At 42.7% G+C, this 13,296-nt stretch overlaps 1 long non-coding RNA gene across 1 annotated transcript in view; it reads right to left on the reverse strand.

The window, feature by feature from the left end:
- Nucleotides 1-6,195, reverse strand: part of LOC109319671 — a 25,428-nt gene extending 19,233 nt beyond the window's left edge. Inside the window, exon 1 of the long non-coding RNA XR_002103581.1 lies at nt 6,081-6,195. This is a non-coding gene — a long non-coding RNA (uncharacterized LOC109319671). The remainder of the gene's footprint in view (nt 1-6,080) is intronic.
- Nucleotides 6,196-13,296: the final 7,101 nt, after the last annotated feature.

Genomic DNA, 13,296 nt, shown 5'->3' on the forward strand with positions numbered 1-13,296 from the left:
ACCCTACAAACTATGAAACCTTTTCTTGTTATGCCTTCTATGCAGGGAATAGCCACAGCAAATGTTCTTGCACTTCAAGGGGAACAGAACAACTTTCCAAGGGTAGCCTCTGTGGGTGCCTACACAAGAACATGGAGGCTGCTCCAACATACTGGAATTCTGCTCAGAGTGTGTTGGAGCAGACTTGATTAATTAAGCCTGCCGGAGCATGGCAATTGCTGCACTCCATCAGTCTGCTGTCTCATGTATCAGCATCCTTAAGCTTAAAAATGGTAGCTGGGGCACTTGAACTAAAGTTCTTGGAACTGCTCTAGTTAAAGCTCCACCTCCCCACCCCCAGAACATATGTAAAAGTGCCCCGAAGTAGCACTACCCTCTACACAAGAGCAGTAAGAAAATGGAGCAATGGTCCTCGTCTCTCTGCCAGCACGCAGAATTAGCCAGGCTCATAGAGAAAGACATACTTCTTCCACTGCATCCCTTGGTTGCATCATATAGCTTCCCTCCTCAGTTCAGGACTGCCACAGAGAAACAAGCCCTTCCTAACTCATGAAAAAACATACTATCACTAAATGGCCAGATTCACCATATTAAAAAAATAGTGTTGTACAACTCATTTGTACCACATAATTTGTGTCCAAATTTTACACGTTGAGATCTGTGCCCTTTCAGTAATTTACAAATGGCCATTTCTATAGTTATGTTTGAGTTAATCCTGAACCAGATTTCTTTAGACGCTATGGAAATGTCCGCACAAGTGGGAAGGTGTGTTTCCCCAAGGACAAACAGCAGCAGCATAATGTGTGCTGCTGCTACTTGCCCCTGAGAAATGCCCATGCCACACACACTCTGGCATGCATTGCCCCAGGTTGGGTAGGGGAGCCTGGGGCCAGCAACTGTGCTGGCCCCAGAAAGCCTCACCTGGAGTCCTGAGGGCCCCTGGGAGCTGCAGCCATGGTGATCCTTCAGCAGGGAGCCTGGCCAGCCAGGCTTCAGTTTTGGGCAGTGTGCGCTGCCACCAGTTGTGCCTTCCTGTCTTTTTTAGGCATTAGTTTTTTTGATCCTAGGAGATCCCCATCAAATTCTCATGTGCAGCACTGCATACTACACATCCACGCTCATTTGGACACATCCTATATTGTTACAAAAAAGGCAGGTTTAAAAAAAACAAACATGTAAGTGAAAACAAATGTAAACTTACATCAAATTCTCAAAAGTGACTTGGGCACTTTAGAAGAGGCATTTAAGGCCCCTAACATAAAAAATAAACATAATGGGATTTCTAAAACCAAGGTGCTTTCAAGAATTTGATGAGGTATCTATTTAGGTGCCTACAGATGCAAATATCTTTAAATATCTGGGCCCTGGCCTGAAGATGTCCAGTTTTGATAGCAGAACTTTGACTGCCTCTGCATCAGAGCCTGCCTGTAGCAGTATGGCCCTACCCTCTGCCAGCAGAGTTATTCTACCTCTGGTGTGTGTAGTAAGGTCTCTGCAACTGCCCTGCAGCCAGCATATACAGACACTCCCATACCTTCGTCTAGCTGGTAAAGTCCACTGAATAGCTGGTGCCTTCCCAAAATGCACTTCATATTCTGGAAGCTTAGCTCCTGAGTGGAGCTGTGCAGAGCCACCAGAAACATCTGAATGTGTACACAGTCTGTTAGTTTGGTAGGGTTGCTGCTATCTCCCACCAGTCCTACTGGCAAAAGCAAGAAGGTATTGACATAGCCTAAGACACTTTAGAAAACAGGACTTTGTTATTTTGTTAAAAATGCCACAAAAGCATTTTATTTTTGCTTTGAAGGCTGTTATGCTCAAATATCTGAAAAAAGTTTATATGGCTGCAACAACAATTTGCAGAGCATCTTGGACAAAATTAGCAACTTCAGTACCATATTTCTCAATCGTGCAACACTTATGTAAGTTGTTTTTATTCATGCAAGTCACCTCACTGGCTTCAATGAGACAACTTGTGTAACAAGGTGACAGACTGAACTCTGTACTACTACACATTGGAAGAGGCTTCTGCCTTGGCTTGCTCTCTCTGTAGAGAATACACTAATATTTGCTAGAAAAAATAAAGTGCCTTTTAATGAAGTAACACCATGGGCTATTTTTCAGTAATTACCTTTGTGTTAAAAATAAATAAAACTGTTGAAAGACAGGGAAATACTATTACGTATTTTCATACATAATAAATAAGAGAAAATGAGAAAGATTTGATAGTCTCTAGTAAAGCAAGTATCTGCACCTTTAAAACTTTATGGATCCAATCCTGCAAAACTCACACATGTGCCTGGCTTTTTTGCATTGTCTTATGGGACTACTCGGCATACTTAAAGCTAAGCAAGTGTAACCTTTTGTAGGGGTTCAGGGCTAATGTCTGGGTACATCCCATTTTAGGATGCACTGCTATTTATTTTATGACATTTACTTTTTAGTACTGTTTTGTTTTGTTGATTTAACTGAAAGAGTATATTGAATGCTGCACCATTCAGTGATTTAAAGCATACATCATTATCAAAATAACATCTTCTCACAAAGATTTTACATCAGACTAATCCTATTGTTAGCAGTGGTGAGACTCCTGTTAATAAAATCAGGTCCGAGGTGTTTTTTCTCCCTCCCCCCTACTTTTTTTTTTAGGGCCTGATTCAGCTCCCTCTGAAGTGCATGTAAAGACTGCCTCTGCTCTGACTCCAGTGAGAGAAACCAGGAATTTAAGATAGCATATTACTATACTGTCCTTCCTTCCCAATTGTATTCTCCACAGCATGCCATGTATTTTCTTTCCTTTCACGAAGGAAATTAAAGAACGCTTTCATCTTTCCTCAGGAATCTTTTTTTTTTAAAGTCTTCAAGAATAGTGCTCTGAGTGAGCTCATTAATGCTTCATTTCAAGTCTCCACCCTCCCCCTCTGACTCTCCCACTCTTTTGTTCCTGTTTATCCTTGATCTTTCATTTTACTGGAATAATTTTGCCCTCTGAGAAAATGGTACATGGGTTGTTTTTCATTTCCAGGGGATATCAGAAGCATAATTGAGCAACACTGTAAGCAGGGTGCCTGACAGTGCTAGCAGAAAAGGCACAATACAAGGAGATGTCCCACTGATTTCCTCATCTGTCTGTCAGATACCACTGATGGCATTTGTACCCCCTGGCCACCCACCCTCTGATAGGAAAGCAATGCTAAATGTGGACGCTTCCTACAGGGAGACTGTCATTGGCTCAGTGTGTAACTGACCTACTGTAACAAAGGGAGGAGGAGAACCAATATATCAAATGTCAAAAGGCTAGGGACTTTGGGAGAGTTTTCTGAAAGGGGCTCTCTGTGGGTTTACTGTGATAAGAATGGGGCTGTGACAATCAGGAATGCTATATAGTCTCTTTTCTTAATTTATAATTGCTTTCAAGGAAACACAAGGGAAATGTAAGATTTCAATATTAAAGAAGAAAAAACAAGAAAACATAACATCAGTAACATGACATAGCCTGTTAAGACCCTGGACCTAATTCTACTGTGTTAATATAAACTATTCTTACCAATGTAAACAATAGGATTATTTTGGTGTAACATTCAATAACAATAACATGAGATATGTTAAATGCATAAAAAACATGAATTAAACAAGTGCACCACCGCCAAGCTACCTCAAGCTCTGGACTCCTTGAAACCCAAGGCTGGATCCAAATTTTGCAGCTTTATAATATGCTGAGCCAGGTCCTTAGATATCAACTGCTTTTGTCAAGCATCTGCATGCACTGAATCCAGGTCCAGATGCAATGCAGCAGACTGCATCCATCTCTAGTCCATGTGCTCAAGGAAGCTGACATTTAGAAGCCACATCATTTCAGACTTTCGACAGTCTGATCCATTCCTGCAGTCCTTCAGGATCAGGCACTTAATATTCAGGGTACTTTGTTTTACAAAGGAAGATTTTTAAATCTAATGTTAAAAGTATGTCAACAAGATGTATAGTTTAGTATACTCTAGAAGTTTAGTATATGTAAGTAATAATAGGACATTTTGACATGATACTAAATATCTGCTACCAATCTACTCCGGTAGGTGGGTCCTACAGTTGACTCACCAGGGAAAAAAATTCCCCATGAAAAGATTTTTCTCTGAATTATTGACACAAAAAATGTTTTGGTTTTGGCCACTGGAAATCACATTTTCAGCTCTCACTTCCTCGTTTTATGAAAACCTGAAGAATTTAATTAAAATCCAAACATTTCCCACAAAAAAAATTCCACAGAAGATTTTTGCCTAATGCGTATCCAAGATATCTATGCTTCATGTGATCATTATGTTTTAAAAACTTGTGCTTAATGTAATAAGTGAGAACTGATTTGTTTCACACTGGAACGGCAAATTTTCATGCATTTGTTATATAAGGTTATTTGCCAAATTAGCAAGTACATTTTTATCTCAGATAGCACTTTCTGATTTGTGGAAAACAAGAAAAAACTGTTTGACAAGAAACTTCACTATACTGGTATCACCTGCTCAACTATTAGTTCCAATTAGTCTCCTTTTTGCCAGCACTTTTGGGTATATAAGCAATCCCAAAAGATCTGTTTGGAAAAACTTGCCACATTCCCACACCTCTAACAATTTTTCATTATGCCTCAGGGTTATTCTACACAGTCTTTGCATTGTCCTGTGACATCTGTTCATTTTAAAACTGAACTGTTTGATAGCTGCATCTGATGCCTTGTAACTAGTTTCTATTATACTATACCATTTGCTTCATCATTCTCTTTCCTACCATTTAATTTCTCTTTTTTCTTTAGCCAGCACCAAGGATCATACAAATGTATTGTACCACAAAGTCAGGAAACTGCAGTAGTACAGGGAGCTTCACCTTGCACTTTATTATAGCCAGAAGCAGTATATTTTCAACTGTGTACCCAGAGGACTGGCCATGCATGGCTCCCATGAATGCTAATGGGTGTTTTGTGACAAATCTCTGAATAGTGATCTGAGATTACAAACCCTGGTAATAGGAGAGAGTGTCTGCCTATGAGGCATAATGGTCACAAAATCTAGCACTGTGAATTAAACACAGGTAAAATGGTATTTGTCCAGCTTCAATATCTGCTCTTGAGGCCCCTCTTCCTGTCTCTGCTAGTTGCACCAAAATGCTAACAACAATAAAACTTCATAGCTTGTTACAAATATGTAACCTTAGAGGACATGGAATTTGATATGGGTTCTTAATGATATTTTAATTTAGCAATCAAAGAGTTAAAAACCATTCTGAAGTTTAGACTGCAAGTTAATTAGAACCCTATGGGCTGCTATGTTCCTATTGGCCAGAAGCATCTGGGAACACTAAGAAGTGAAACATCGAGGTGACCCATGGTGCTGTGCACCTGCTGGTCTCCCTGAGCATGTCCCCAGACTTGTGTAGACAACTGCTTGGAAGGTGGGGGGCAAGGATAGCTGCAAAGCTGGTAAGTCTGCTGCTTTATTGTCAATGTAAAGATATTTTGGTCCAGTGAATTTGGCAGTAGTCCTGAAAGCCAGCAGTCTCATCCCAGGTCTGCTAATGACTAGCTCTGTAACTAGCCATTTACTTATTCTCCTTCTGCACCTCAGGTTCCCCCATCTGTAAAATTAGGAAATCTGTGCATATTGGTAAATCTGTCTGAGAACTACAATGAAAACATTACATATAGACTACATAAATTGCATTCTAACTCCCCTTAGGATGCTCTACTCAGTAAGCAAAAAGTAAGTAAAAAGTAAGCTTTTTGTCAGATTTAAATATGTTTATATTCTTTATGGCATAACAGCACAGTTCTAATAATTGATAAGTTCTCAAATGTCTGCTTAGTACTATTTAACTGACTTAAATATTAGTGCACCCCTTAATATTAAATAAATAACGAACAAAGATTTTTTATTACAAATCAAATCCAAAGCCCACTGGAAGCAACAGGAGTTTTTCTGTTCAATCAGATACAAGTTCATGTTTTAATATTCAAGAAAATTCATGCATATTGGTTAATGTTAATGTGTCATTCATCACGATTTTGAGGAATAGTGTGGAAAAAATCAGTAACTTACCTAAAAAAGATCATGAATTTTATCTTATTTTCTAAACAAGGATTTCTGAAGTCTTGATCATTCCCTAAATTAAATGAACAAGAATTTTTTGTGATTCTTTATTTTTCCATAGAACTGTAAGCTTACCTAACCATCTTTTCTTTCAAATGAGCACACGTGGTGACATCCATCTCTCATAACCATTGACCTCAGGAAGCTAAGAAAACAAACGGTTTCAAAACCACGCTGTGAAATACGGCTGCTGAGATCTCTAACACATTCTTCTCATTTTTCATTAGACTCTTGTAGCTGTCACAGGACAAATCAGCAGACAGGAAACTGCCAGCCACGCTTGCACAAGGCAGAAAGACTGTTGTGGAATGACATTAGAAATATTAAGTATATTCTCTGGGCCCCATTCTGATCTCCATAGACAGGGATAAAGTGAACAGATTCAGAACATGGGTTCCCCAAGTCTCTCTGGGAAAACAGAATCATCCTTCTTATGCTCCCTCCGACTACAGAATACCCAGGGGGAAACTCCAAGGGGTTAAGTAGTGTAGGGCACATTTGGCTACTAATACACCATGCTGCATGTATCCTATTTTAAGTGCCCATTAACAAACCTTCAGGCAATGCAATCATCAGATCCACCTTCACAGCAGCCGAGACATTAGTCCCAATTTTTATAAATAAAAAACTCTGGTCTACTATTAATTGTGGGGTACTCATCCTCCATCTGGATAATTTTTAGACATGCCAAAATTTCTGTGAATTCCAGCTTAAAATTATATTAATTTAATATGTAATGGAAGTATGTTATTTGTTACTTATTATTTATTGTTATGCACTTATGGCTCTTTGACTCTGTTTATATTACAATAATCTCTCCAGACCTCCACTGCAATCAGCCCTCCTTCACACTAGACCCTAAATAAGGGGTGGTCAAAATATGGCCCGTGAGGCAGATCCAGCTTGCCAAATGACTAAACCTAGCCGGCAGCTGCCCCCACAACACTTCTCATGGAGCCAAGACCCAGCCACTCTTGCTGAGGTAGCCCACACAGTGCTCCCACTGGCACCCACCAGCCCGGGCCCCAGCCAACACGCAGCTTCTGATGGGGCTGTTCCCGGTGTGACTGTAGCCAGCCGGGGGATGCTGTGCTTCCCTCACCTTCAGCAAGAGCGGCACGGCTGACATTTCTCACCCCAGCAAACTCACCTGGAGCAGGGCAGCAGGGACAGGAGCAGGAGGAGGAGCTGCCGGTGGAGGTGAGGGGAGCAGAGCAGCCCCTGGCCAGCTGCAGTTTAACCAGGAACAGCCCCACCAGGAGCTGTGCACACTGGCCAGGGTCCAGGCCCATGAGGCTGTTCTGCTCCCCTCAGCTCCAGCTGTGTCTCTTCCTGCCCGTACTGCACTGCTCCAGATTTGTGGGGGGGCAGCTCCTGCCCCAGCATGCGGAGCTCCAGTGCCCAGCTGCCTTCAACCTGCTCCACACATCCAGTGTGATGAGCAGCCACCTGTGGAAGGGTGGAATGGGTGGAAGGTGGCTGGGAGCTGGGAGCTGGAGCACGAGCCCAGCAGACAAAAGCCACCCTGCTAAAGCTTCCCTCCACACGCCTGCTCACCCAGAGCAGTGTAGAAGGGGCAGGGGCAGGAGCTGCAGCTGGAAGCAAGGGGAGCAGCACAGCCCCATCAGCCCTGGCCAGCACTTGCAGCTTCCAGTGGAGCTGTTCCCAGTGAGGCCGCAGCTGGCCAGGTGCTGCTCTGCTCCCCTCACCCCCAGTGGCAGCTCTTCCTTCCACTCCTGCCCCTGATGTGCCACTCTGGGCAGGTGGGGGTGGGAAGCTTCCAACAGGGGGCAGGGGGAACACAGCAGCACATGGCCAGCTGCAGCCACACCAGGAACAGCTCTACCAGAAGCTGTGCACCGGCTAGGACACAGGCCAGGACTGGGGACAGGGCTGGCAAGTGCAAGCAAAAGCACAGTGCAGGCTGCTCGGGCGGGGCTTGGCCCCATGCAGAGCACCACCAGGGCAGCCATAAACCTGGCAAGCTCTGCTGTACATGCCCCCCTCTTCCCACTCCCTCCCCTCATCCCTGACTGGCTCCCAGACAGCCCACCCACACACTTGGCCTGCCTCATCGCTGCCCCCCCACCCCAATATACATGCTTCCCACCTCCTTCACAGGGCAGGGTGTGCAGGGAGCAGATCGCACCTGTCCCACTCCCAAACACTGCTCCTTGCCCACCCAAAGCTCCATAGGAAGTTTTGGTGAGTTGTTGCACAGAGGGAGGGAGGTTGAGGGACAGTGCTGAACTGGCCTGTGACAGCTCATTGAAACTCCCTATGTGTCTTGGGCCCAAATAATTGCCCACCCCTGCACTAAATGAACACAGTACCATTTTGTGTTCATACTCTGAAGCACTTGCAATCTTCATAGAGAAGATAGTCTCAGAGCAGAGTAGTATTTCCCTCATTTTACAGATGAAAAGCAGAAGTATGGAGAGGTAGGTGAGAGGTATGCCTACATGGTGCAACAGGATCACCCAAGCTAGGTCTGAATAAGCTAGAGCAGGTACCAGAAGTGGTGTAGCTGTGTCAGCATTGCATTTGCCCAAGCAAATTATCTCTGCTGAGAAGTAGGTTATATTAGATGAGGTAGAGTGCTGAACTATCATGGCTGTACTACTTCAAATATACAGTCTAGCTTGGGTGTCTCCACGCTGCCTTGTGCCAAATAAACACACCCTAAGTAACACAGGAAGCTTGTGCCAGAGGCAGGAGTTTCACCCAGATTGCCTTACTATAACACAATGTTTCCTTTCCTTATATAGATCAGTTCTTTGTTAAGTGCTTCATGGGGCCTTTGGTGGGAATCAGCACAGAACCATGGGCTCCTGGCATGCTGCTGGCTCTAAGAAATACCATCAACAGCATTATTATCAAGAAGGACCCAGTGCTGAAGTCAGTCACCTTGGACATACCCTTAGTAGAAGACCTTGGACATACCCTTAGTCAGAGATTCTGAACCTTTTTAAACTCAAAGACCCCTCGTTAAATTCAAAGCACCCCGCATTAGACTCAATACACCCTCTGGAAAATGCCTGTTTTTAGCTTTCACTTGTTTTTAAACTATGGAAAAATATTAGAGCACATCTTTGTTGCAAAAAACTCAGAAATACCACAACAAGTCAGAATGTTGTTGACAATGTGGATTCTTATTTGAAATCTCTGGCTTTGTCTTGTCAATCATATGTGGGTGTTTACATCCTAGCTGAGAATTACTGCCTTAAGGGATCAATCCAGTAGTGACAGGGAAAAATCAGAACCAGAAACAGTGGGTATGAATCTGGGGTAAACTCTTCCACAGGTACTTGGAAGAGCTCCAGTGGGTTAAAAGGTGTGCTGCTCACCTTAGATTTGCGTTTTGTTTTCATGCAAAACATGAATTACTAGTTCTCATAAAAGCCAGTACTACTTCAAAGCCCAATCAGTAAAGTTTGTCTGGCAGCCACAATAGGTGTTAACTGATGCTGCTACGAAGCTATTTAACCTATCTTCTAATAAACAAAGATAGCTTTGCTATTGTAACTTTGTGTATTTCCTAATCAAGGGCTTGGTTGTACTGGAAAAGCACAACTCCTGCTTTACGGATGGTCTGGATGTGCATCAGCCTGGAGAGCTCAGGAGAGATTTATGACACAAAGAAACAATAAAACTATTCCACAAGTCTAAGAGGAAGTAACAAGATAGTAAGCCAGACAGTCAAAATATATACACCAAACCTAAAAACTGGAAATTTATTGGCTCTTAAGAGGAAGAAAAATTCTTGATGTTCTGGCTGGTCATAGCTCCAGCGTCCATGATGAACAATAGCCAGGTGTTCAGAATTATTCAAAGTTGCTCTTCCCATGGCTACCTTAAGCCTTGGCCACAATAAGGAAATAACTATCACCTATGCCACCATCAGTTTAGCTGCTCTTGTGATAGCACTGGCAGGAGCCCAGAGCCTGTAACCATCATGTAAATTAATCTTGTTCAGCAGTGGAAATTTTACAACAAAAAAAGGGTAAGACAAAATGACAAGCACAACAGTGAATTCTCAACTGTTCAGTTCTGTATCAAAGATAACAACTTGCATAACATTTGATAGGTCTTCAACTTAAAAGATTAAGTTGACCCACTCTAGGCAAATCAAGATTGCCAGACATCTTCCATCTTCACTCACATGCATACTGTTAAATATTTAAGGTCCAGAATGATGAGGATTTAAGGGAAAGTATTCTTTATGTTCCCTACCTGCTCTTCTTAGTGCAATTATTGGCTTTTATAAATAAACTTGGCCCCAATAAACTTGGCTTATTTTATTTGTCTTCAGATCATTGGAAAGTAGTTGGAAGGGGCTTCATGAGGTCATCAAATCCAGCCACCTAATCAGAGCAAGATTGTCCTTGACTAAACCACTCCCACTAACTGTGTGTCTAATTGCACCTATACAAGTGACGGATTTCTGCCTCAACATGTACTAATTACCATGTCGAACGAGCTTTAGTTAAAATGCCACCACCCACCCCCCTGCCATTTTGAAGCACAGGACAGTGAATACACATGATACTGTGGGCACCACACCCACGCCCCCTGCCCCACTCCCCGAGTCCCATGCCTCCCCACTCCAGCTGGGCAGCTTGTCCCAGCCCCAATCCCTCCCACCCTGGTTGATCTCTCCTCAGGCTGTCTTCAGTCAGCAGTCTCTCAGTTCTTCCATGAGCACAGCCTGGGCCAGACTGGCTGCTCTGCTCTGAAGCCCTTGGCCCCAGCATTCATGGCCTACAAGGGCACTCTCTTTTCTCTGGTGAAAACCCTCATCCAATAATAGGGCAGGGGTTCCCCATTACAAAATTAGCAGCCCTGCAGCTTGCAGTTTATGGCCTTACATTCACCGGCTTCCCAGTAGCAGTGGTGTGGACCTCTGTTACAGCTGTGAATTTAGGAAATCTGCATTTTTTCTGCCTCAGATTGATTTGCTGTATGATCTGAGATAGAGCCCTTTATTTCTTATTGCCTCTGTTTCTCCTCCAAACTTCTTCTGTATTGGCTGGAAAATACTGGTGGCACAACCACATATTTTTGTAGCATCCAGAACAATGGACCTGGGATTTGGGTTTGGGATTCAAGGCAGTTCTTTTTCCTGTAATCCAAGCAATCAGATAACAATGTACAAGACACAAAAGATTAATTTAATTTCCTCTGAATCTTGTTGTAAAAAGCACAGTAACACAGGGACCCAGATTAATTTATTGTGGAAAGATCCAAAAGCAACTAATTTAGAAAACAGTATATATACTAGCATTTTAGCCCTGTTTTGAAACAAGATTTCCAGCCTGCTCCATGCAGAGTGACAGACAGAATGACACACAGCCTTCAGATAACAAACAGTTATGAGAAATGTTGATTCTTCTGACCACAGCGGGCTGCAAAAATTCACACAGGCTTTGTGGAAAAGTCCTTCACCTCTGGACGTAACCCACTGGTACAACACCCTATTAGGATCTGCCAGTTCAGAGTAAATAACTTTCATCTGGCTGGAGAAACTATGTATGTAAAAGCAAATCTGGCAGTCTTCCTTGGAGCTGTGTGCACTGTAGTTTAAGCAAGATAAACATACATTATTCTACAGGACAAATCATTTCCATAGCTTGGTGATGCTATTTACTGCTGTATAAGCCCATCTATGTAAGTAAAGGCCAAACTGTGTCACAGCCCTGCATTGGCATGCAACAGCCATGCAAAAGGGCTTCTTTTTTTCACAAACTATACACTAAGTAATGACATAAAAGCCTCCCCTCTTTTCTGCAGGTTACAACACCCACATCCAATACTCGTTAATGCTCTTTAATGCTCTCTTTAATGCTCAAGAGAGCACAGAAACTGTTTGCTCCCATTCTGGCCCATTCCCAGAGAGTCATCCTCATGAAAAGAGCATGGAAGAGACAGGAGCGTAGTTGTCAAACTGGAGAATCAATTAATTAGATTGCTGATCCTCTTATTCCTTTGGTCCAAGTACATCCAAACTGGAAATCCATACACTGGGAATATAGAAGTGGATGGGCTCTATTAATGGCCAGTCACATTCTTCTGGTCCAACTCTACTGAAGTAATAAAGGAAGAGCAGTTGCAAAGGCTTGCTGTTGGTAATGTTTTCCAGACACAGCTCTAGTGGGTAAAGCTGTCTTTTGAACTCCGTGAGGGTGTCTCATATTTCCTGCAAAGATTCTCAGCCATTTGGAGCAACTGGAACCAGCTCAGAATGATTTCCAAGGTTCTTTCCTTCACAAAAGGTTCAAAATCATCATCATCTAAGGCAAGTTCTCTGCACTCCCTTAGAAACACTGAATTTGCTGATTTGGTAGCTGCTCTGTTGGTATTCAATACAACTCTCCCTTATAAACAGCTTCAGTCTATTCCATTCTCTTAACAATTGCCACACCTCTTGGGAAAATGCAATAATTCCAGCTAGATTGTATCATAACTTTATAACAAAACGTGTGTGGTGATGACCATTAATTTACAACCGGGCCTTAGATCTGTCAGCAGCATTGACCTTGAATAATGGGGACTAATCCGGTGTAATATAGTTAAGAGATGGGTCCACTGTTAAGAGATCGGTCTAAAGTCTCTCACGTGCCCTTGAGGGTTGTTCTGAACTAGTGATCCTAGGCAACTTGCACTGAAAATAGTGTTTACTCCATCCGCAGGAATTATAGCCAAGTTTGGAGTTCATGGACAACAGGTTAGTGCATCAGCACTGTATTGCTTCTTTCCAAAGGATTCTGAATGCTGAGCTCATAGCCGGTGCATCTTTTCCTTAGCAAATGAAAATGCAAATCAATGCACTGATAGTGTTGGAGTGATGTTGTAATCGTGAAAGTCCAGGAAATATGAGCCAAAGATTTTTGTGTGTGATAGCTTTTATTGGACTACCTGCCTGATTGCAATAGATTTGGGCAAGCTTTGGCAAGACATCTTTCTGAAGGTCTTCTGGAGAAGAATGCCTGCATTTGAGAGCTTGCCTAAATTTATCCCAACAATGCAGTTGGTCCAATAACAGATATCACCCACACAAATCCTTATCTCTCACAGATCAGTGCATTGTTATTTGTCCATTCCTGGAACTGAGCACCACACAAACACGCTCAAAATTTCTCAGTGACACCCATCATAAGGCCAAGAA

Source organism: Crocodylus porosus, unplaced genomic scaffold, assembly GCF_001723895.1.
Source record: "Crocodylus porosus isolate Cpor-Errol unplaced genomic scaffold, CroPor_comp1, whole genome shotgun sequence".
Lineage (NCBI taxonomy): Eukaryota > Metazoa > Chordata > Crocodylia > Crocodylidae > Crocodylus > Crocodylus porosus.